Below are 25,491 nucleotides of genomic sequence, written 5' to 3'. Positions count from 1 at the left end.
ATGCGGGGTCGGCTATTGGTTAGAAAAATACTTTAACTTTCATTCCTAATTGTACATCACTTCACTTTTAGTTTGACAAAACTGTTAAGTTGGTCTTCTTGTTGTAACTGCTTTACCTGCACTCTCATCCATCCCATCAGAGGCCTCTGTTGATGTCATCACTTGTAAACATTGTAGCATGACTTGAGGAACAGAAATAAATATGTGAGTAAACATCAATAATACGAACGACTAAATATATCTCAGCAATGAACCTCCTGTAACACTATGAAAAAATGTGAAATGTTAATTGAACTCTCCTACCTGCAGATAAGTACTTTGAGCGCAGGATGTTCGTACACGAGTTCCGCTGAAATGGTTAACTTTGTTTTCCACAGGCAGGAGACTTACTTTCTTCGAGCGGTATCATCTGTGATAAAGAGAAAAAATCATTAATTGTCACTTGCATATTCACTTTTTTCCCCTTTCATTAAATTATAATTTCAGGTATCAAAAAACATAATACTCACCTTTTAACCATATTAATAATTTTTTGAAATGGTCTTACCACCCGACCCGCTGTAAATATCTTATATGGGCTCTGGTGAAAAAAGAATTGAAAAAAGACCATTACTTTGGGCTGCTGTATATACTGCAAAAACTATCCCAAACGAACAGGCCCGCTCTCGGGTTGATTGGGTTAAAAAACAAATTAAATGCTCCTTGCCCCACTGGCGTCACTACCCCTCCTGTGCACAAGCCAGAGCTCAGTGCGCTATCAAATGCCACGGAGTAATGCAAGTCTCTGCATAAGCAGATAAAACCCACCCATAAACTCAGCAAAAGTTGCAGCTGGGTCGATGTACTTAGGCGGGGCACCCCACCATGGAAACACGGGCATCGGAGACCTGCACGTCAACCTATGTCTCTCCGTGTCTGACCGTGAGGTCCATTAGTGGGCCTATAGCTTGATGCAAAAGTGAGATGTTCTGTATGAATGCATACCTCAATCTCATGATATTGGTACTAAAATAGTTGCAATCATGAGAAATGGTACTGTACGTGTTTGTTCATGGGGCAGTCTTCCTATATTCTCTCTCAACAAATTCACTGCCAAGTAGTTTGCCACAGCTGACATCTGCCACATGCAGAGCCAGACTGTCCTGCTAACACTGGTAGCCCTTTCCACACTTTTGATTACTATATTTGTTTTATTGTTTATATGAAAATAGATAAGGGTCTTTATACAGTAATTCCTATCCTTGGAATAAAAAGGAAAACTATGAAATCGTGTATTTTTGTAAAATCAAGGAGTTTTGATCAGTGAAAATTCAGTCCTTTCTCCCTTGTTTCTGACACAGAGCAGAGCTGCATCTTGGCTTTGAGGTGTGCTTATGCAACGTCTGCGTAGGGGGGGCGGGGGCCCGAGGACAGGGGAGGGGTTAGACTGAGCCAAGCGGAGATGTACTTTAAAATCTTCTCACTTCTCAACACTAACCAACCCGCCTTAACACACCCAAAATACCAAAATATTACATTTAAGTTACCTGTATGTTTTTTTTTAAAATCCATCCTCTGAGCTTCATGGCACTTGTATATTTCAGTTCCCAGATGGCTCACTCACTAAAGTGCCTAATCAGAGGGGGAAAAAAAACAACACAAACAGTTCCCCAACCTGGATCCTATTTCAGCAACAATGATATCTAATACAAGACCAACAAGAAAAAGTTCACACCTTTAGAGTCACTGCATGGTATTTGTCTGAAGGGTTGCAGAAAGTGCACCTTCATTTTCACTCTCGCGCTGAGTCACCATGCATCAGTTCAGTGTGTTAGTACAGTGGTGGGCTCGTAAAATGAGTTAGCAAATGCTATAATATTTCAGATGTTGCCCTGCGAAACCGCTTTGAAAACATGGAACTGCAAAAACAATAATTACAGCCAGATATTAAAAAAAAAAATGCTCTCTTACCTTTGTGCGAGAGAGGGCGGGCTCATAGTTTCTGTGAGCCTACCAGGCTGACAAAATTGAACATTTGATGCTTGACAACTAAAAATTTCAGTATCATAGGTCAAAACAATGTTGACAGGATGCATACTTACCTCCTCTGCTTTTTTCTGACATTTGGTCTAGTGGTGATTCAGAAGAAGCAGACTCATTTTACTGGAGGGACATATAAGATTGTTTGCAAGAACACTGTAAATTAAGATTCTGTACAATTATATCTGATTAGGGCTCGGTGGCCCCTAACTGATTTTTTTAAAAAAAAGGAAATGATATATTTCAAACACAGATATGGAACTAAGACAACACACTTTTATGATAATTGCTTCCATAAAAGCCATGCCTGTATTGCACTCTCGCTTCTCACACTCGTCCATGCAACCCGGCCCCACTCACGCGTCTACCTGCACGGGTGTTTCTGCAAGCGTTCAACAGTCAAATGACAACTTTTTAAGACCTCATGAAGAAATTTAAGACCTATAACGACATTAAAGTACAACAAAATGCGAGTCACAAAATGCTGCAACTGAATAAAGTAGTCAATTGATAAAAGTCAACAGAGTAGAATAACTATCTAGTATACAGCAAATTAGTATTTGAACTAATCAAAAGAAAGAACTATAACCATAAACGTGAAATTTTCAAAAGTTTTTAATGAGAATTAGCGGTTTTAGCGTTACATGGACGTAAAAAAATAAATTAAGAACCATGTTTGAAAATGTAACTGTTTAAACCGAATATCTCTTTCTTGTATCACCTTAAATAGCCATCCTTCTTAAGCATCCAGTGTCACACAGTTCACAGAAGAACTGGCCTAGACTTCTTCCCTTTTACTCCTAGTTTCCCCACACTAGGTGAGTTTTGTTTTTGCTTTTGGATAGCGCAGCTGTTAGAGGCAGTGACCTGGTGGGGTGTGGTGTGTGTGGTGGTGTGTGTGTGTGTGTGTGTGGGGGGGGGGGTTTCAGGTGTATAGTGGAACTGAAGAGTTGTTTTTAGTCCCATCTTGGTAGTAACCAAAGTAAAGTGACTCCAATGACAACTGTGGTCGTGTTTTGTTAATAATGTTTCTTCCTAACAACCAAGACACAAACTTACTAATTGTAAGACTATGTAGCGCCACGATTTTGATTTTGGGAAAATTCTACATTTTTAAAACCTTCTGCTGGTAGTTCTCTGTTTGTGGCGGACGCGAGGCAAAAACACACAGAAGTTCCAGTTATTCGTTATAACAAAAACTAAGGTTGGTAGTCTATGATAGAGCCATGAACGAATTCATCAATCTATTTTTCTCGATTTACATTTATTAGTGTTTGGGCTATAACAATGTTCAGAAATGGTTCAAAATAATGTCAGTCCGTACTTTAAACGCTCCAAGCGAGTTACATCTTCTAATCTGTTTGTCACAACCATCAAAGATATTCAGTTACTGTCACAGAGGGATGAAGAAACAACCAAAATATTCACATTTAAAACTGGAATCAGAGAACATCATAAAAATGGCAACCAATTAACCGATTAATTAATAGGTTGACAACTATCGATAGTCTTTGCAAGCTCTAAAATTAGTATCGACACCGGATATTATAAAACAGAAAAGGACTACACTTAGTTAGCCCTAATATGACATTCAAATGTAAGTAGACTTATCAAGGTCTTCTATCAATATTGATATTTGCGCAGCCCTACATACAGACCTTTTATAAACAAGACGGTACATAATGCAGGTGACCTACCATGTTGAATTCAAACCCCACCCGACCTGTTCACTATGGATTTAGCCGTCCATCTTAATAGCAAGCTAGTTTGGGTTGTGTAGTTTCATACCACTTTACTGATAAACTAGAGCATTGGTACTGTGACAATCAAGGGTTCAAATCAAAGAGGTTTTTTCTATCATCACTAAGTCCCTCACACCATCACTTCTCGTCACTCTCATACTTTTTAATCAGTTATTGTTGTAGAAGGCCTTTTTATTTAACCTAGGCTGTTTAAGGCTTTGCAGCTAGAACTATGGCAACTAAACTTGGATGAGGAAGAGGTGGAAAGGCCCATCAGCGGTATAACTTCACACCTGCCGGACGGAGAGGGAAATGAGAAATTTCTCCGAGAGGGGAAGTCTTCTGGTGTGTTCTGTCATTTTAGCGTGCAGCAGTGCATAACAATGGACTTTTCTTTTTACTGTCAATTGAATAGCACTGAGTGAACGTCACATTTTCTTAATCTAGTGACAGGGATCGTGTTGTTAGTTCCAAGCTGAACACATTCCCCGGCTATGCTGTGTTTCACATTTCCCTCCAAATTTGATACACATAGTAAAGTCCACCTGGGCTTGGTCAAGACCATAGACTGGTTAATATAAAAGACCAAAAGCCATCTTAGGCACGTCCACAGTGCAAAGACAAGGCGGCTGCTCGTTTTCCTCTCCCAACGTGACTCAGGCCATGCATTGTGAGGGAAAAGGAGAATTATTGCAACCCGCTGGTAAAATAGTGCCTAGTTTTTGTATTTATTCCGTTTTGTGATATCCAACACATCAAAACAATGATACTGGTAAAAGTTTTTAAACAACTAGCAAATTGCACAAATTCTTAAAGTTCAAACCTCTGCAACATGGGCCCACGTTGTAGAAAATAACACACGAGATAGTCGTGCTCTATTCAGCCGAAAATAATCAATACAGTAAACGCACTGAAACTGGCCGGAAAAAAGGAAACCACAGCCGTAAAGTAAATTATTTACAAAACATCCACTAATTTCATCTTCTCACTAAATTTTCAATTTCAATAGGCCTAACTATTTTAGTATGTCCTTTATCAAGACCATTTGTAATATTATATATACCACACACACACCACACATAGTGTTTCAAGAAAGATAAGTAACTACTAAATTACTATAACGTTAACCCTTAGGTTTTATCCAGTGCAGGGGATTGCCACAGCGATGTTTTTGACTGTTGGTGTAAGTCTAGGGGTGGGGGAGGGGGGCAACAACCAGTAAATAAAGTAATATATCATTATATAAATCGGGCTAGGTTTTAAAACCTAATGGAGCTTTTGTGTGATATTCCACATTATTTTACGTGTATTTTCTTTACTGTCGATGGTATTTGATACAGAGGCGTCGCTATTTATTGTTCGTTTGCGTCTCAAATTTGCTGATTAGAGCGCTACAAGCTGTGTGAGCTTTCTTAGCTCGTACTGTTCAGCAGAACACCATCCTAAAATGTTCCAAAATACTGTCAGAAACAAAGGCCCCTCGCGTACCAAGCAGCGTGCGCTCACATGTCATTGTTAGGTAGTTTGTGAGGCTTCGTCTAAACGCAGCCGTTCTATGTTTTGACAACACAGGAACTACATTCTGGAGATGACCATATTTAGGTTCGCTAACAAATAGCAGGTTATAGCGTGTCACCGTTAATTGCTTACTACTTATTTCACTGCACAAGTTGCCCTAAACGTGAATCTCGCAGTGCATAAAAGGGTCCAAATGCATGGGCAGCCATACGAAATGCACGCGCAGGAGGCCTTACCCTCTTTGACGAACCATGGCCGAACAGGGCACTAACCCCCTAGTAGCTACATAGTAGCATCAAAAAGCTTAGCCACTGTAATGTTAGCATAACTACAATACACAACCAAGTAAATATTACACTTTTACAAAGAAGGCTTTTAAATTTTGAAGTTACGTTGACAAAATATTTTAGTACTACGCTTATCCACAATCTGAATGCTGGTGGGTACACATTTCAACAATGCCGGCTGCGCAGGACTGATTAGCTATAACATCAGCCACTTGCTAACTAACGTTAGCAATAAGCAGTATGCCCGCTCGACGTTACAGTAATCATTGCAGAATGACCTTGTCGTAAACAAACCAGCTAATACACTGTTCCTACCTGCTTGTTACATTCGTCGTCATTTTCTGGACGGCAGAGACGTTTAGTTTTAGATACAGGTTCCCTTTCAATCAATTTGCAGATTTTCAAGGCGGGGCAAACAGTATATCCCTCAGAATACAGAAACAAACTCCGGTCAGTGGGAGACAAAGCAAGGGGGACCATCTTCGCGATTGGCTGTGGACGCAGCAAAATGGCGCATATAGCCTAAATCCGTGAGCTTCCCTTGGCGACCTATCCCAGGCGCTCTCCCCTCCGCTGAGTGGGCCTATTCAACGGAGCTGATTGATTCGTTTTAGCCGAGGAGGGATGGTTTTTCTCCTCTAGGACAGTGAATCAGACATCAGAATACTTAATGTGTGTGTTGTGTTGTACTTTTGAATTGTGGAACAACTTCTTCCACCACTGATTTTTTTTTCTTTTTTCTTTTTTTTTAAATCTATCTAGCAACATTGATCTCATTCTGGCTGTAGTTCTCTAAATAAACTCCAGTGTATTTTCCAATTCATTTGTTAATTCAGAAAGGCCCGCTGTTTGCTTCTTTCATCCAACCTCTAACATCCAAAACAAATGTTCTCTGTTCTTAAAGTAGTTGGGTAGTTGCATGGTAAAGGTGCTCAACGTGGTGTAGCCTTTGATAGATCGATGATTTACAAAAGATAATAATATCAGTGGTGGAATGAAGTGTTCACAATAATATTAAAATACAAAACAACATTGGTAGAAACGAAAGAAAAAGAAGGAAAAAATTTAAGAATTCAGATTTAGTCGCTCAAAGTAAAGTTTCCCACTTGAAGGAATTTCACTTGGTGTGTTTGTGCATACGACTGAAACACTAATTAAAAGGAAATAAACAATAACGCAAAAGTAAAACCTAAAAGGCCTAAGAATAAAAATATTACAACTTTAAAAATATCTACGACACAATAAGAACTGTTTTAGAAAGAAAAGAAGGCTGTTGTGTTTTTTGGCAGTGTGGTGCAAAAATAATTGGTGATTGTGCAAAAGTTCACAGTATATAATGCTGCACATGGTCAGGGATACGATTGTGCGTTATTGTCACGTTTGGTTACGAGGTCGTTATTGAGGGTCCCCGGCCTTTTTGGGCCCACGCAGTTGGAAATCTGTGTTTGTGATAGAGGTTATGGTCTCTTGCCGAGAGGGAAAAGTTATTTTCATAAGCGTTTGTCCAGGGTGGGTCTTTCCGCCATCCTTCAAGGTCCTGGAGGCAGGTAGATTTCAGCCACTACACCTTGTCAGCGGAAGCGAATATATCGCAGTCTGCCTGTCCTGTTAGTGGAGAAGCGACCAGATGTTTGCTGGAGGAGAAGGTGAGAATGACTCAATAATGGCTGTAGTAAAGTGCCCATCAGGTCTTTGGTAGGTTTGACCTTCTGCACTGCCGCACGAGAACATGGAGGACCGCTGATGAGAGAGCTGAGGTTCCAGCTACCACTCGAGGGCTGGGAGAGATGGAGCCAAAAGTGGAAGGACCACGGCACTGACTTGTGTAAACAAGCAGTGTGGAAAGTAAGGGCCATTTACTCAAAATTACTGTACTGAAAGTACAATTTGAGGTAGGATTGCTTTCCTTTACTATAGTTATTATGTTGTGTTACTTATATATCCCCATACTTTTCGAGTGCCTTGACTTTTTTCTTATTGACCCATTGGACGAGTTTTAGAGGGAAATGCTCTTTTAGTGGAACTGCACAGCTCGTGGTATCATGACAAGTGGCCTCAACCAAAACAGAATTTTTTTGTTAGGATCACAAGCCAAAAGTTTTGGGAGCCACCAGTATTATTTTATTTTTTGTATTTCCATTAGTTTTAATACATTTTATGATGGTTTGTACTTACTAAAGTTTACCATTACAACTTTCTATGCAACAACAAGAACATAATTTATTTGGGCATAGATCAACTGAATTGTGAATGTTGTGAATAAGTTACAAATATCACCTAAAGATGGGCTCTTCTTCAAAGGTTGTCGCTGTAATGCAGAGATGTTGAGATGTGAATGTGTTGGCTTAGTTCAAAGATATAATAACTCAAGTTCACGCGAAAACTCCAGTCACTGTCCTGCTCTGCCATCTTATATCTATTAACAAAGTGTGTAAACTGAGGCTTCTGACATTGTCTAATTACCAGTTTTATATTGACAGTTTTCAACTAAACACAGTTGCAAGAAAAAGTACTTGAATCCTTGGGATTGCGTGGAGTTTGTTCATAATTGGTCATAAATGTGCTCTGAACTTCATCTAAGTCGTAACATAGAAAAACACAGTCTGCTGAAAATAATACTACACAACATTAATGTTCCATGTTTCAATGTGACATAACATAAACATTGACAGTGCAGGGGAGGAAAAAGTATGTGAACCCCTAGCCTAATGACCTCCCCAAGAGCTAATTGGGCCAGAAGAGAGCCACCTTGACTCCAATCAGTGTGATGATATTGGTGTGTTTGCTGTAGCTGTCCCCTGCCCTTTAGAAACACACACCTCTTTGGGTTTACTGGTTATAAGAAGCACTGTCTGTATGTGAACCATCCTCGCATAAGAGCTCCAGAAGACCTGTGTCAAGAATTGTTGACTTGCATAAACCTGGAAGGGTCACAAAAGTACTCCAAAACCTTGATGTTCATCTGTCCACGATAAACAGACGGTCTACAAATGGGGAAGTTTAGCACTGTTACTATTCTCCCTAGGTGTGGTTTTCCTGTACAATGACTGCAAGAGCACAGCGCAGAAGCTTCATAGGTAAAGAGAATCCTAGATTGTCAGCTAAAGACCTTCAGAAATCTCTGGCACATGCAACATTTTTTGTGACACATCTACAATAAGGAAAACCTAAACAACAATGGAGTACATGGAGGACACCACGGAGGAAGCCATTGCTGTCCCAAAAAAATATTGTAGCACGTTTTGAAGTTTGCAAAAGACACCTGAATGGTCCACAGCACTACTGGCAAAGATATTTGGACAGATGACACCAAAATGTTGTTTGGGAAGAACACACAACACAATGTGTGGAGGGAAAAAAAGGCCACAGCACACCAACATCAAAACGTCCCCCCCACTGTAAACATGGCGGAGGGAGCAATCATGATTTGGGGCTGCCTCAGGGCCTGACGGATTGTTGTCATTGATGGGAAAGTGAATCCAAAGTTTTCAACATTTTGGCAGGTAACCTAACGCCCATCTGTCCGCCAACTGAAGCTCACAGAGGAGGGATGCAACAGGACAAGAATCAAATCGAAATCAATCAAAATCTTTTATTGATCCCCGAAGGGAAACTCTGTTGTAGTTGCCAATATATAAATAGAGAAATCAGAAATAAGAAATAGGATGGCACCTACGTCCCCAAAACGTAAAACGTATATAAACGTCCCATATAGGACCCAAAGCTACAATTATTCAACAAAAAATGGCCTTCAACAACACAGAATACGCCTTCTGGAGTGGCCCAGTCAGAGTACTGACCACAACCCTTGAAATGCTGTGGAATGACCTTAGGAGTCGATTCCCACCAGACATCCCAGGAATATTGCTACACTGAAACGTTTTGTGAAGGGAGTGGTCCAAAATTACTCCAGATTGTGTGCCGTCGATCTGAAACTACAGGAAACGTTTTGTTTGCTGCCAAGGAGGGCCCCCAGTTATTAGTCTACAAGGTTCAAATACTTTTCCTCCCTGCATTGTGAATGTTCATATGTTGTGTTCAATTAACCATGGCAACATCTAATATTTGTGCAGTATTATTTTTGGACGACTGTGGTTTTCTACTGTTTATTACTGATGAGAGGAAGTTCAGAGAGCAACATTTTTATGCCAACATGAGATCAGGTATAACTTAAACACTGTTTTGGGGTCTTGTCCCCGAGAGTAAAAAGAAACGTCAGTCACATTTTCCTCTTCCTGTAATGAGATGATGCTAAAAGCTTGACTCAAACTATTTTCCTTGTGCCTACTCACCACCGACATTTTGACATGTTGGAAGAGGCATAGGTTTTTCTACAAATAGAATGAAATGGCTGCCTCAAGCTCATGTCACACATTAATATCTGAAATGTTGACTTTGTATCTCAATATGTCAACTTAGTATCTCAGAACATTGGACTAAGAATCATTAAGTAATGACAAACTTTAAAATGTTGACTTAATATCTCAAAATGTTGACATAAATCTCAATAATTTCACTTAGTAATATAAAATATTGGCTTGGTATGTAATTGACTGAGAAGCTGAATCTATAAGAAGCTAAAGTTACAGTATTTGGTTAATAATCTGTGTGCCATTTGACTTACACTTAGTATAACTTTCATAGGATGTTAACACAAGTGAGATGACCAACAAATGGCGAGATCTGGTTGATAAAGACTCACGGTAATTGCTTAGTCATAGATAACTCCATGCACCTAGTGAAATTTGATAAAACAGATACACATCAAACCTTATTTGGTGTCTTCCTCCTCTGACGTGTTTGTATACTGTGGTCTCAGTGTTATAGTGTCAGCATAATGGCAGAATTATAAGTAGCAACAGTAGCGTATGTAGGTTATTCTGCTCAACCTGACTGGCTCGCTCGTAGTCTCTTTAACAACATGAACTTTACAATTCTTACACTGACGACAATGCTCTGATGGTCTACGCAGCACCCTACATAAGACAAAAAACAGCTACTAGATAATTCTCAAAGCGCCCATCCCTGGAAAACAGGTCACTAAATCGTTAAGAACCCACACAAAAACATGTGGTTTGTTTGTTTGTTTTTATATACTGACTTATATTGTCTTATCTTGTCAGAGGGTGAATACAAAAGTGAAAGTGATATCAGATGGCGGCTCACGTGTGTGGTAATGTTGGACATCTTTTCTGATTTTGTTATTGTACATGATAAGATGTATAACTTGTGAAATCCTCAAAATGACGTTACCTGTTTCTCTGAACTGATTAAGTCATAACTTTAGCTTGTTAAAAAACACTTGTGCCTTTCTCTGCGCAGAAAGGGTTCTTCTTGTTTGGCTCAGAAGGCTCTGGTGGATGCAATGTATCATCAACCAAAATGTACCAGATGCAGAAAGGCTCATCCGTCCAGTTGAAAAAATTAAACGAAAAGGTAAAAAGGAATTCAATGCCATTGAACCATGCTTATTAGTCCTAAACTAAACCAAATCTCAATAAATTAAACTGCTTACAGTGACTCTGAAAGGCATCCGTTCTACCAATGATATGCCTCTTTAATGTAAAAACATATCTATCACTTTGTGTGTTCAGATCTTGTTTGCTAAAACTAAAATTGTCATTGTGATTTTGTTTCAGAGTGGTAATACCAATTGGTACCCTGAACACAACCGACAAATATCCCCTAAGCGATCTTCTCATAGACATCAGCGAAGTACACAGCTGTGCAAGGAACACCTCTCCAATGTTTGAATATTCGGAGTGATCATATGTTTATTTAACAGATGTAATCTACATAACTATTTCTATTTATTTGCAAATGTAATATTTATTTTCCTACATATCTTATTTTTGTAGTGTTTTTATTATACATCAATAATTATAACTGGCCCATTGGTTTGTCGTTTGAGTCCGTCTTGTTCACACATGCCTGCTATGTTGTAAGTATCATCGATCTATCCTCATCATTCAAGTCCCAACGGTTCTAGTCAACCACACTTTTTCACACTGAACAATTTTTTACATGACTACTTTTTAAAGACACCAATTACTTACTGTTCCTAACAGTAGGAAGTGAAATGAAAGTATATTTTTTATGGCTCTTATTTGCCATCAGACCTTTATTTAATTTAAATCCAAACAAACATGAAACCAAGAAGATCAAAATAATGTGAGATAAATTGTTAAAATAATTTAATAAATAGAATATCCAGGGGTTTGGTGGATGTAACCATTTGACATAAATTATGATACAACATAAACTCCACTACAGGATATCATAAAATGAAATCGCTCCTAAAACATCCTAGGCATTAACTAAGGCATACAGTATGTATCGTGTAAGTTATGTAACCAATGGGTTCGGGACATTTAACAATAAATAAAAAGACTTGCTTAGAATAGCGAATGGCACTAACCTAGGCTGGCTGGCATGCATGTCCCTATGCTTCATAAAAGGAGAAATAATATAAATGCACTTTTCAGTTCCATACTTGATATTACCACACCCCCTCTACTTGTTCCCTCCACATTAGTGTTTTAAAAATCTTTTTCCTCTCCTGTTAAGATTATTTTATTTAATAACACTAAGGCTACAACTTGGCTCAGAGAATATGATTTCCTGTAATTTAAGTGAAATCACCCTCAATTAGAATAATTATAATGTATTTCTATCAGCATGGGCTGTTTATTTGAAAGCAGGAAATCAGTAAATCCAGACGTTACAACTTAACTAAAGTGTGGTCAATACATCAACATTTCAGAGGATATGAATGCAGTTTTAGGTACACACATTCTATTTTCAACAATCTGAAAGATGTGAAAAACAATGAATTTGCAAGTGAATATGTTCATGGTTGATTTATCCTTAATGCTAGAGTGCTAAGGTAAAAGTTTTATTCGGACAGAAGCTGCTGCCACCGAAATGCGTTCCAAGTGACATTAAAATGTTGGACATCCACAAAGAGAAGTCTTCAACACTACAATACAATAACAGGTCCCCTTGGGCCAAGAGGTCTTAACCTATCAAGGTGCGCTCATTCACATTTCAACCATACCAGCTATACAGTGTATTCGTTACTCTTTTAATTGTTGAAAATAATCATTTTTCAGAAATGACAATGAATTTGTTTCCTCAATACATGAAATTTTCAGTAACCAAGCTGTCCTCTGCGCGTCTTCACTGCAGAAGGATTCGATCACAGCATCTGGCTTTGCAGATCTTTTCCTGTGGGGAGATTAAGTCTTTCAACTTCAGAGAACTTCAGCGTTCTTATTTCTCAGAATAACAGTATATCATTATACAGCAAATACCATCATTTCACGTTTCATATTGCATTCAATAAATAGACTAATTATACAGAGCTACCACACTCCACAGCCAGTAACTTTGTCTTTACTCATAGGCAGGACTGATAACATTCTTCACTGCGGCGGGCAAAAAAATTTTGTCTGCCACTCCAGAAATTGTATCTGTCACTTTTGAAATGTACCCGCAGATGAAAGATGAAAGAAGGTGCCAGTCAATGTTCAAAGCATAGTATTCAGAGTTTTAACAACACAGCATTGTTTTTAGGAAGCCCTATTTTCCAGAGTGGGGTACACATGGACATGCATACATGAATGCATTCAATTTATAGGTGCAGATAACTGTGTGAAACCACAAGCTGAAATGGCAAAAGGGCAAACCGTTTACAAACAATTGCGATTACCAACAGAATCAGGGTTATCAGATCAGATTGATGTGAGAAAGGCAAATAGCATAGCATAAGCATAATGCGTATGGTCTCCAAGACCAATAACAATCGATCTTCTCAATAGTACTACAGAGGGGAGAACAAGTATTTGATGACACTGCTATTTTTCAGGTTTTCCTACTACAAGCATGTAGAGGTCTGTAATTTTTATATAGGTACATTTTAACTGTCAGAGACCGAATCTAAAACAAAATTCCCAAAATCAGATTGTAGGACTTTTAAATAATGATTTGCATTTTAATACATGACATAAGTATTTGATACATCACAAAGCAGAACTTAACATTTGGCACAGAAACTCTTTGTTTGCAATTACAAGATCATATGTTTTCTGTAGTTCTTGACCATTTTGCACACACTGCAGCAGGTGATTTTGGCCCACCCTCCATACAGACCTACAGATACTTAAGGTTTTCGGGGCTGTCGCTGGCAAACAGACTTCATCAACTCCCTCCAAAGATTTTCTATTGGGTTCAGGTCTGGAGACTGGCTAGCCCACTCCAGGACCTTGGATGCTTCTTTCAGAGACACTACTTAGTTGCCCTGGCTGTGTGTTTAGGTTGTTGTCATGCTGGAAGACCCAGCCACAACCATCTTCACTGCAATCACTGAGAGAAGAAGGTTGTTTGGCCAGATCTCGCAATACTGGCCCCATCCCAACTTCCCCTCAATACGGCAGTCGACCTGTCTCCTTTGCAGAAAAGCATCCCCAAGATGATGTTTTGACTCTCAGACCACATGACCGTCTCCCATTCCTCCTCGGATCATCCATTGTCATTGGCAAACTTCAGATTGGACTGGACACGCGCTGGCTTCCAGGGGGACCTTGCGTGTGATGCAGGATTTAATTCCTGACGGCGTAGTGTGTTCCTAATGGTTTTTCTTTGAGACTGTGGTCCCGCTCTCTCAGGTCATTGCCCAGATGCCCCGAGGTGAGATCTTGCATGAAGCCCCAACCGAGGGAGATTGACCGTGATCTTGAACTTCTCCCATTTTCTAATAATTACGCCAACAGTTGTTCCCTTCTCCCCAAGCTGCTTGCCTATTATCCTGTAGCCCATCCCAGCCTGTGCAAGTCTCAATTTTATACTTGATGTCCTTGTCACAGCTCTCTGGCCATTGTGGAGATGTTAAGTCTGTTTGATTGAGTGTGGACAGTGTCTTTAACAGGTAACAAGTCAAAACAGGTGCGTAATACGGTAATGAGTGGAGAACAGGAGGAATCTTAAGAAAAACTAACAGGTCTGTGAGAGCCGGAATTCTTATTGGTTGGTAGGTATCAAATACTATGTCATGCATAATGCAAATTAATTATTTAAATACTACATTGTGATTTTCTCGATTTTTGTTTTAGATTCTGTCTCTCACAGTTGAAGACGACCTAATAAGAATTACAGACCTCTACTTTTTAGTAGGCAACCTGCAAATCGCAGTGTTCAAATACTTGTTCTCCCACTGTAACTAACTGCCGGTGCACAGTCAGTGAAACGGGACAAACCAAAGATTCAAACAGATTGTAATCTAAGCAACGGAGATGCATAAATGTGTCCGAGTGGACATTTGAGTGCAAATCTTAATAGAGATCCTGAAATGACAAATGTAAAGGCCAAGACTGATCAAAATAACCAATGGCTCAACAGGATGTGAAGCTTTAGGTGTCTGTGGTCTTCATAGGAAGTAGATTACCTTCTTCCTCTTGGGTCGCCACTCTTGCCACTTTTGATGTTCTGGGTCTCTCTAGTTTCATCATGACTGCCGCATGCTCTCCTCTGTGTAGGCAGATACACGTGGGACAAATCCACCTCAAATGGCTACAGCGGGCAGGGACAGAAGACAAGAGAAGAGTCAAAAATCATTGTCAAGGAGGAAAATATGAACATTATTCATTCACACAAACTATCACATGAAGGAATAACATTTTTTTTTTGAAATCCCAAAAACTCACATCTTTTTCTTTTTTGTCTGAGCAGGGGTCTGTTTTCTCATATTGGTTGCCTGTATGCCACACATTTCTGAAAGTGAGATGATACAGTACAAAGACACACATTACTAGAAGTATTCCTTAACTCAGATTTGCACTTTGATATTGATGTCAATCAACTGCAACCACGGTGTGTGCTTGAGATAAGCAAAGTTGAGCCACCAGCTGCCTTCTCCAATGTCTTCTTCCAGTGCACGTAATTCTCTATCATTCCTACACAGAAACATGAGAAAATATAAAAACTGAAAGCAAGGACAGACATTATTATAGAGCAGCTCCCTAATTAGCTAGCTACTAGTTGGTCCTGCAGTGGAGAAACCTAAAGTGAAGAAAAGTATTGCTTATGCGCTTCTTATGTTGTGTTTAAACGAAATGCAGAGCACAATTTGGGAGAAGTCGGAAATCATGCTGTGTCAGTCTGTTGTAGCTGACAGCTTTTGAAATGTTCTTTTCACTGAATGGACTTTTATTGATCAAGGCAATGCTGTGCAGAATAATCTCAACACTGATAGGCTTTCGCGTCACAGCCGCACGCCAATTTCACACTCGAAGGTAAGTATTTCAAGTTGCGCTTGCGTTTTGCATCGCCAGGCACAAATTCAAATCTTTGCTTGGACTTTGTTAGAGCAGCACATTAACAACTGATCAACATTTTTCTGACATTTTATAGATCAAAAAACTAATTGATTGAATCGAGAAATATTGACAGATTAATCGTCAATGAAGAATCGTTAATTGCAGCCCTAGACTGTATGTAGATGTGGGTCGAACGTTTGCATTGACTTTGTTTGTGTAGAGCTGTTTTATAGTTTGTTTGTGTTGCATTTATTTACATTTAAACCCTGAAAAATCTTAACATGTTTGTTACTGAGCATAGTCTGTGGTTACGTGTTTGCCTTCTCTGCCTCTGAGAGATCCACTGTTGTTGTACAATGTGTTCAGCATGGCTACATGTTCATGATCCGTAGGTCTGTGGGTTGGAGCTTTTGTACAAGCCAGGTCCATGTGTTATATATTATAGTTATTGTCAATCCATCTACTCTATTGGCTGACTTATTGCTTGTGTCATTTATTTTCAGAGTAGAAAAAAACAGCTATATGGACTAAAAGTTCAACACAACCTAAATAAAGTGAAAACTGTCAGGACCAAGGCAGATTTTTATTTTATTCCTCTTCTTTGTGTGTACTGAGTGAAGGAACACTACAAGTGATGATAGGTAAAGGCAAAATACTGAAACCAGTGCACAGATGTAAATACTAGGGATGAGCGAGTACTCGGCCTGAAACAGTATCGGTACGGATAAAGCACTTTGCCGATACAAGTATTATCCAGTAATGCGAGTCAATATCTGTACTCGGATTGAACAAAGTCTCCTGACTAGTCTGCGTTTGTGATAGGCTAGTCACAGCGCCTCTCCCTTACACTATTCTGTGATAGGCTAAGTCCCAGCGCCCCCCCCTACCCTATTCTGTGATAGGCAGTCCCAGCGCCCCTTCCTACCACACCAGATTCCTTCTGTTTTGTGTGCCCTCTGCTCACACACTCAGGACACGGAGAAGTGAACAGCTGTCTCTCTCCTCAGGTCCGCAGGGCTTTCCAATAACATTAGGGTTTCTTCAAGCTTCAGGTTTGTTTATACTTCGGTTTGACAAGTAGGCCTACTTAGTAACCAGGAATTCTTGGTAACGTGGGGTTTGTTCAGACATAGTGTCTTGTAGAATGCGACTCAAGTTGCATCTCTGCCGTCGAGTTTTTTTTTTTTTTTTTTTTAAACTGCCTGCTGGCTCTAACCATTTTTTTGAGTGTCGAACTTTCTGCTATGTTTTATAAAAAAAAATAAAAGGCAGTTGCGGTATAAATGAATATACAAATTAAGATACACACACAAACACATTCCAACCCCCCGCCCCCCTCGTCTCTTTGTTCTCTCTCTCTCTCCTCTCTCTCTCTCTGTGTATCTCTTATCACTCCCAGCCACACACACTCACACATACCTGGTGTGAAATAAAAAAAAACGCAAAAAAAAAAATGATCACACTGTCATAGAAAATTAAAGTTTAAAAATGAAAGTTATATTAATGTTGATGAAACTCTTGTTTCATACATTTACTTAATAATACAGATACAGATAATGCTGTACTCGCCATCCCAGTAAGTACATAACTAAACTCCACACCTGGTCTCCTGGGAATAAAGTTGTCTATGATGAGCATCTGGAGACGCAGCTCTCGACTCAGCTGGCGGATGTTCTCCAGGAGGCCCTCAATCTCTCTGTGATGCTCTTGCTGTAGAGCTGCCATCTAACAGAAAAAACAACCCCTGTGATCCATTTGTTTCTTTCTATCCCTGCCAATTAAGTTATGAATCATGGTTTAGTTAGTCTTATCAGTTTAAGCTTGATTGAAAAGTATATTACAATTTTCTATAGGAATTCTGGGCGTCATAATGATGGGGCAAATGATCCTATGTGCTATTGATTGTCTCTACACACACATCAGCCTGCGCCTGACAGGGCATGTATGATCTCTCTGTGTTACTCTTTAAGGTTTGCTTACTTCTGATTTGGCAGCTCAGCATGGTCCATACTTTCTTAGCTTCTTGGTCTTTCCTTGAGCTCCTCCTGCAACTAGTGTACTTTTCTTCTATTCCAGACGTTCTTGCCTGTTTTAAGAGGGAGGCCAGAGGATCAGTGATTATGAGAACAAGCACAAGAGTCTGTGGTCTGCCCGTGAAGAATCTAAATGATGGAGCATAAGTCAGATGGTGTCTTAAAACTGTCATTTGTTATGTAGAAAGTGTTTTCAAATCCTGACATTTGCATCACTTCAAACTGAAGGACTCGACTCCCCTTGCTATTTCTCTGAATAGTGCTTGTACACAAAGCAAGTGAGAGAGTGCTATTTCCAACCACAACGTTGTAGCCATTCATCACTCAAAAATCAACCCCCGTCACATTGACATATTAGAGTATGTGGTATCGATGTCTATCTGACACCCACTGTGTCCATGGTGAGTGGCAGACAATGATTCACATGTGTCTTATGTAATTGGGTGTTAACTCATTGTTTACTTAAGATATCTTGCAAAAAATTTCTCAGTTAAATAATTTCACTTGACTGGTAGTTATCAATTTATGCAAGTAATCACTATTCTGAACAGCATGAATTACTAACTACTCATCATCAGCTGATTTTTTTATTCTTTAGCTTGCACATCAAAATAAATTGTACATAGTCACAAATCAATCATTAAACTGTGCAAGGAAGACAAAAACCGCAAGGGGATTTAAAAAGGTACAAAAGAGGCTCCATTTAAAAGTATGATAACAGTTAATATGTAACAACAACTAGGAGAACAAACATAAAAGTTGAAGAGAAATTTGTTTGTTTAGTGCTTTGCCTACATAAAATAAAAATCAGATTAAACAATAAGTCACACCAGTGATAATTAAGAAAAGATACCGTAGGTGCTTGCCTACATAATAAAAAATCAGATTAAATAAAGTCACAGCAGTGATGATTACGAAAAGATACCGTAGGTGAAAGGTAGAAAAATTTAGACGGGAGATAATTAAACCTTTAGCTCTACTGAAATAACGACCTAAACGAGACATGGATGTAAGAGGTATTTGGTAGTTGGATTGTGTTTTTTGGTCATCCTATTTACCTCTTTCTCCTTCAGCTCCCCCCGCGCCGCTCCGCTCTCCTGCGACGTTCTTCCAGTTCATTGTTGGACTCTGCAAAAGCTTCTTCCTGCTCCCAGCCTTGGCCAAGAGATCCACCCCACCCACAATCACCTTCTTCTCTAAGGCCGCAATTTTATCCAGCAAAAGGTGATGCTCTTGCCTAAGGGTTTAGAGATGGAGCAGACTTAAATCAGAGTTTACCACATCCACTAACAATTAAACTAATGAATACCAGTTTTATGAATACCACCACTTAAAAGATCATCAAAAATTAAAATTTTCTCTGTTATGGACTCACTGAGCTTTAAGTAGGTCCTTCTCCCTCTTCTCCAGCTCTGCCCTTGCCTTGTCTCTCCCTCCTCCTCCATGTCCAGCTTGGCCTCCAATGCCTTTCTTTCCTCTTCAATCTTTGCCTGCATCTCACCATCTTGTCCGGAGAAACCTTCTTCCTCCCTAAAGCAGACACACAGGGACCATGTGTTTTTAATTAAAGGGTTGTTTTAGATGATCTCCTATATAATATGCAAGTTACTTGTCAGTTGAGAGGTTACATGTAGGTTACAATTTTAATGCAGCACATTCTATACGTGGTTTTTAATCATACTAGTAATATTAATATGTGGTTTAGATCAGAAATTTGCACTAACAAATTTATTTAAAGCCCATTTCCGACCAAAGATTTGGAACGAGACAAGTTGAAACTTGCAACTACTTGCAACACACCGGTCTGCAATGTTCTAACCCTGCCAGTTTAAACCAACGAATCAAGATGGTTTGATCTCCACAGCAATGATTCTTTGTACTTCCCTTTAATCTTCTGTATTCTAGGCTTTTTTTTTTTTTAATTGCCGGATATTTAAGCTTCTTAAAAATGAAGTAAACAGTGATAGTGATGAACTTGCAACTATTGCATTTCTGTAATGATAAAACGGAAAAAACATTGTTTTATTTCTCTGATTCACTGCTTGTCTACTTTGCTCTTTAGTCACTCCAAGCTCGCTAGACCACCAGTGCTGTTGGTTGTTCATTCGGCCTCCGTATAAAACCTCCATTTTAACCACTGTTTGTAACAGGTTTATGTTTTGGGGATTTTCTTGCCTTTTTTATAGGAGGTCTGATTAAGTCGGAAAGGGGGGGGGAGAGAGAGGGGATGACATGCAGCAAAAAAGTCACAGGTCGGAACCGAACCCGTGGCCACTATGAACGAGGATGACGTCAGTTCATGGGGCTGCGGAGTCCAGGCGATGCCATCAGCTGGCTTGAGTCGAGCTGGGATGGGCCAGTGCGACCGCTGCATCCTTTCCCTGCAATGTTCTAACCGTGGTTGCATCGTTGCAAATCTTTGGTCTGAACTGGCTTAAGGACCTAGTCCTAAGATTATAAAAGCCATTTTATTTATAAAAAAAAAATTATGCCCGACTGATAAAGATTCTTAGGGCGATATCGTACAATATTTGGTTATTTAAAAAAATTCAATATTCTGAAACATCGCCGATACACACACATATATATATATATTATATATATATTTTAAAAAAAAGAAATCCAGAATGCGTAACAAAACACATAAACACATTTCCCAACATTTGTTATGAGTTCTCACTAAATAATTAATTTTCTTTATTGTACACAGAACAGAGGAACATCAAATATATTAAAATTCTGATAATAAAATGTATAAATACAAACTTAAGATATGAACTTAAAGTCTTTGAACTGTCCTGACGGCAACATCCCTGTGTTTTAAATCGGGCCATTGTAAATGATACCGATAGTTCGGCAATGCCATATCGGCCAATAATATTGGCCCACCAACATATCAATCGGGCTCTAAATAAATGAATACATACTAAAATATAGCCTATAAAATAGATCCTGGAATAATTAATGAGGCAATAATAAATAAATGTTAATATAAATATATAATTATTCAATATAGTCAATAAATAAATAGTTTCTTTTATTTATTTAATTACTTTTTCTCATAGTACACATTTATTTACTTTTAGGGACACTCTTTATTTCCCTATCTATTTATTTCTATTTTCTCATTTTTATATTCAAATGGGGGTGTGGTTATCCTCAAATTCAGACCAGAACCAAGCAATTTGCTAGTAAGCTGCGCCTCCCTCTCCTGCCTCCCTCACTCTACGTCTCTCCCCCTGCCAAGAGAAAACTTTGCCATGAAGTGAGCAGATACCAGCACAAAGAAACTTTCAGTTCACAATTGTACAGCACCATGGTCTGATCCCAACACATTTTCTGTTGCTGCCATTAAATTTGCTAATCCAATAGATGTGCATCACCCGTTGTCCTTCGTGCGAATCATTCCTCAGCTGTGGGACTGCCCAAGCTAGTTTACCCGGAATCAAGGAAGAGATCTGCAACCTCATGTTTCATTTCCTCTGGCAGAGAGTAATATGATGGCAATGCCAGGCTACTAGCTGTTTCTTTAAGTCTGAAATAATATCCCCTGGAATAAATAATGTACAATGAAATGAAAGTCCCCTGAAATAATTCAAAGTAAAACCTTTTAATAACTCATATGGCCTTGGTTTATATCACATTTATTAATATCCATTGCTTTATTTATTTGTATTTATTAATTTTTTAAATATGGAATCAAACATAATTCCATTAAAGTGAGTGCTAGTGAGATACTTTTTTGACTTGTTAATGCAAAGTATTAATTATTGTTAGTGTTAGTAGAATTTGAAATAAGGAACATTTATAGTGCAAGTTTTCATAATGATATGTGTAACTAGTGAATGGAGAGCATGAGCCCATGATGGTTTTCATATATGGACAACAGAAAAATGTTAACACAATTTAACATAACAGTTATCAAATTGTCTCAATTAATAAAATGTACTGAACATGCAGCTGCCATCTGGATAATTTGTGCGAGTAGAGTCACCATTGCTTCAGACGTAGGACTACTAATTCTTACACCAACCCTTTTCTTGAATTAAGAGGTGTTAGCCAAGTCAACAGGCGGCATTTGCACCAGGAGGAGAGAGAGAGAGAGAAGAGAGCCACAATAGTACAGAGTGATCTCGAATCTAATGACTTTACTGGCGTAAACCACATATAGAAGAGTGGGAGAAGTCAACAAGAGAAATCAGAGTTTTAGTAAGAATAAAATTACCGCATGTAACGGTGGATAGACATGAGGCAAAAAATTGTCACTTCAGATAATGAAACATGTGGGGGGAATTACCCTTTGAGGAACAGGAGTTACAAATTATACATAAAGCCTGGCAGAGGTCAGGTGTTAACTAGTCTGGATAAACAAAAGTATATTCCAGAATAAAGCTGGCATTCGTCAAAACAGTGTTCACTTACGTCATGAGAAAAAGTAGGAGAAATTAAACTTCGATGTGTGCCCTTAATTCATGGATCTGTCCCAAGACATCCTTATCACCCCAAGAACCTTTGCAATTGATGCATGTAAAAGAATATGTGGTAATGGTCATGCGTGGGGGATCTGGGCTGTAAGCCACAGGAGTAGCACAGACATAGGGAATTAAAGCCCCTTTCACACATGAACTAATCCATAGGCTCTGGGAAATTTCTTCTGGCAATTTGCCTATTCCTGAATCAATAATATAATGCAGAATAGAAAGAGTTCACATGATCTTTTTACTGGCAGCACAGTTGTTTATTCAAAATGTTCGTTTTGATAATAATTGGAATTTGAATTTGGATCTGTATTAAACCCATATGGCAATGTTAATAAATCCTTTAAAGGGGAACATGGTGGTCTGCTGCTTAAGGCCGTGTCCTCATTCATGTCGGACCGGGACCTTTGTTGCAAGTCACTCCCTCAACTCTCTCTTCCCTCTTTACAGTGCATGCCTGTTTCAAAACATGCCGTTTTGGAACTGGCCAATTGCTCGCCTCCTGTATTGCTGCTTGTAGCTTTCTCCAGAACCCTTGTACTCCGAAATAACTAACAGAAGGCCTCCAAAGCACCATAATCCAATGTTTGGTCTATACTACTGACTTACTGTGTACTTGTACTTCAGAACAAACATACATTTACCTTACAGAGAATTTTGCCGATTCAGATTCTACTCACAAAATACCACCATTAAAATATGATTAACTCGCAATTACCACTAAAAATAGCTTACTCCAGCATACAGTATAAAGAGTGAAAATCCCCACCCTGAAGTCACTGTGCGAATGATAATGCTCTTTTTTACTTTAACTAAACATTGAAAGACAGAACTTGCATTGTGCGGTCACAGGGGTTTTCATATGGCATGAGTCATACCGTCTCCTCCTGAACGTTTTCTTTTGAAACTCAACCTGTAACATGCATGTTCAATCATTCGTGGTTCAGCTGTGGCTCATGTAAAGATTACGTGTCCGCTTTTTTGGTGTAGCAGTCCACATCATGGTATTTTAAGGCAATGTGGCTCAGGCGGTAGAAGCGGGAGCTGGGCTGAGCAACGCCAAAGCAGCCGAGAAATGTTATATTATATTAATATTATATGCACTACCGTTCAAAAGTTTGGGGTCACCCAAACAATTTTGTGTTTTCCTGAAAAGTCACACTTATTCACCACCATACGTTGTGAAATGAATAGAAAATAGAGTCAAGACATTGCAGGTTGAAATAATGATTTGTATTTGAAATAAGATTTTTTTTTACATCAAACTTGCTTTCGTCAAAGATCCCCATTTGCATCAATTACGCATGCAGACCTTGGCATCTAGCTGTTATTTTGTTGAGGTAATCTGGAGAATTGCACCCCACGCTTCCGAAGCAGCTCCCACAAGTTGGATGGTTGATGGCACTTCTTGCGACCATACGGTCAAGCTGCTCCCACAACATCCCCATGGGGTTCAGATCTGGTGACTGCGCTGGCCACTCCATTACCGATAGAATACCGCTGCCTGCTTCTGCTCTAATAGATTCTTGGCACCATTTGGAGGTGTGTTTAGGGTCTTGTCCTTGTTGTAGGATAAAATTGGCTCCAATCAAGCGCTGTCCACTGGGTATCATGGCGTTGCAAATGGAGTGATAGCCTTCCTTATTCAGAATCCCTTTTACCCTGTACAAATCTCCCACCTTACCAGCACCAAAGCAACCCCAGACCATCATATTACCTCCACCATGCTTAACAGATGGCGTCAGGCATTCTTCCAGCATCTTTTCATTTGTTCTGCGTCTCACAAACGTTCTTCTTTGTGATCCAACCCTCAACTGATTCATCTTCCCACAACACTTTTTTCCAGTCTTCCCTCTGTCCAATGTCTGTGTTCTTTTGCCCATCTATCTTTTTTCTTTTATTGCCAGTCTCAGATATGGCTTTTTCTTTGCCACTCTGCCCTAAGCCCAAAGCACCAACCCGCAGCCGCCTCTTCACTGTAGATGTTGACACTGGTGTTTTGCGGGTACATTTAATGAGATGCAGTTGGGGACTTGTGAGGCGTCTGTTTCTCAACTAGAGACTCTAATGTACTTATCTTCTTGCTCAGTTGTACAACGCGGCCTCTCCACTTCTTTTCTACTCAGGAATCTTCAATTTCTTAGCAATGTTCTCGCATGGAATCCTTCTTTCTAAGGACAATAATAGACTGTCGAGTTTCAGATGAAAGTTTCTCTTTTTCTGGCCATTTTGAGCGTTAATTGACCCCACAAATGTCATGCCCAGAAACTAATCTGCTCAAGGAAGGTCAGTTTGTAGCTTCTTAACGCCTAAACTGTTTCAGATGTGTGAACATGATTGCACAAGTTTTCTAATCATCAATTAGCCTTCTGAGCCAATGAGCAAACACATTGTACCATGAACACTGGAGTATAGTTGCTGGAAATGGCCTCATACACCTATGTAATATCGCACCAAAAACCAGACATTGCCCTAGAATAGTCATTTACCACACTTACAATGTTAGAGTGTATTTCTTCAAAGTTAAGACATTTTAAAGTTATCTTCATTGAAAAGTACAGTGCTTTTCCTTCAAATAAGGACATTTCAATGTGACCCCAAACTTTTGAACGTAGATATATTATATATTGTACTGGACAAAAAGTGGGAAATTACTGAAAAAAATTCTTATCTTCTAGTTTCTTCAATTAGCCCCTATGCTTTGATTACTTTGTCACCTCTTGCATTCTCTTGTGAGCTCAAGAGGTGGTCCCCTGAAATGGTTTCCGAACAGTCTTGAGGAGTTCCAGAGATGCTTAGCACTTGTTGGCCCTTTTGTCTCCTCTGCGGTCCTCCCCCAACCATTTCACTTGCGTTTCAGGTCCTGGTACTGTGGAGGTGCGCAACTCCATCACTCTCCTTCTTGGTCCAAATAGCCCTCACACAGCCTGGGAAAGGGTGTGTTGGGTAATTGTCCTGTTGAAAAATAAATGATGGTCCAACCAAATGCAAACTGGATGGGATGGCATGCTTCTGCAGGATGCTGTGGTAGCCATGCTTGTTCAGTATGCCTTCAATTTGGAAAAAAAATCACCAACATTGTTACCAGCAAATCACCCCCA

General features: G+C 39.4%; 1 protein-coding gene and 1 long non-coding RNA gene across 4 annotated transcripts in view; one reads left to right on the top strand and one right to left on the bottom strand.

Annotated features, from left to right (window-relative positions):
- Positions 1-6,242, top strand: part of LOC116696923 (uncharacterized) — a 21,354-nt gene extending 15,112 nt beyond the window's left edge. The window contains exons 2-3 of the long non-coding RNA XR_004333861.1: positions 329-343; positions 6,229-6,242. This is a non-coding gene — a long non-coding RNA (uncharacterized LOC116696923). The remainder of the gene's footprint in view (positions 1-328; positions 344-6,228) is intronic.
- The window catches only part of kif3a (kinesin family member 3A), a 63,461-nt gene that overhangs the window by 15,588 nt on the left and 22,382 nt on the right, over positions 1-25,491 (bottom strand). The gene's annotated exons all lie outside the window — the stretch shown is intronic.

Source organism: Etheostoma spectabile, chromosome 10, assembly GCF_008692095.1.
Source record: "Etheostoma spectabile isolate EspeVRDwgs_2016 chromosome 10, UIUC_Espe_1.0, whole genome shotgun sequence".
Classification (NCBI taxonomy): domain Eukaryota; kingdom Metazoa; phylum Chordata; class Actinopteri; order Perciformes; family Percidae; genus Etheostoma; species Etheostoma spectabile.
Note: the sequence above shows the minus strand (reverse complement) of the source record. Positions and strands in the feature narration are given on the sequence as shown.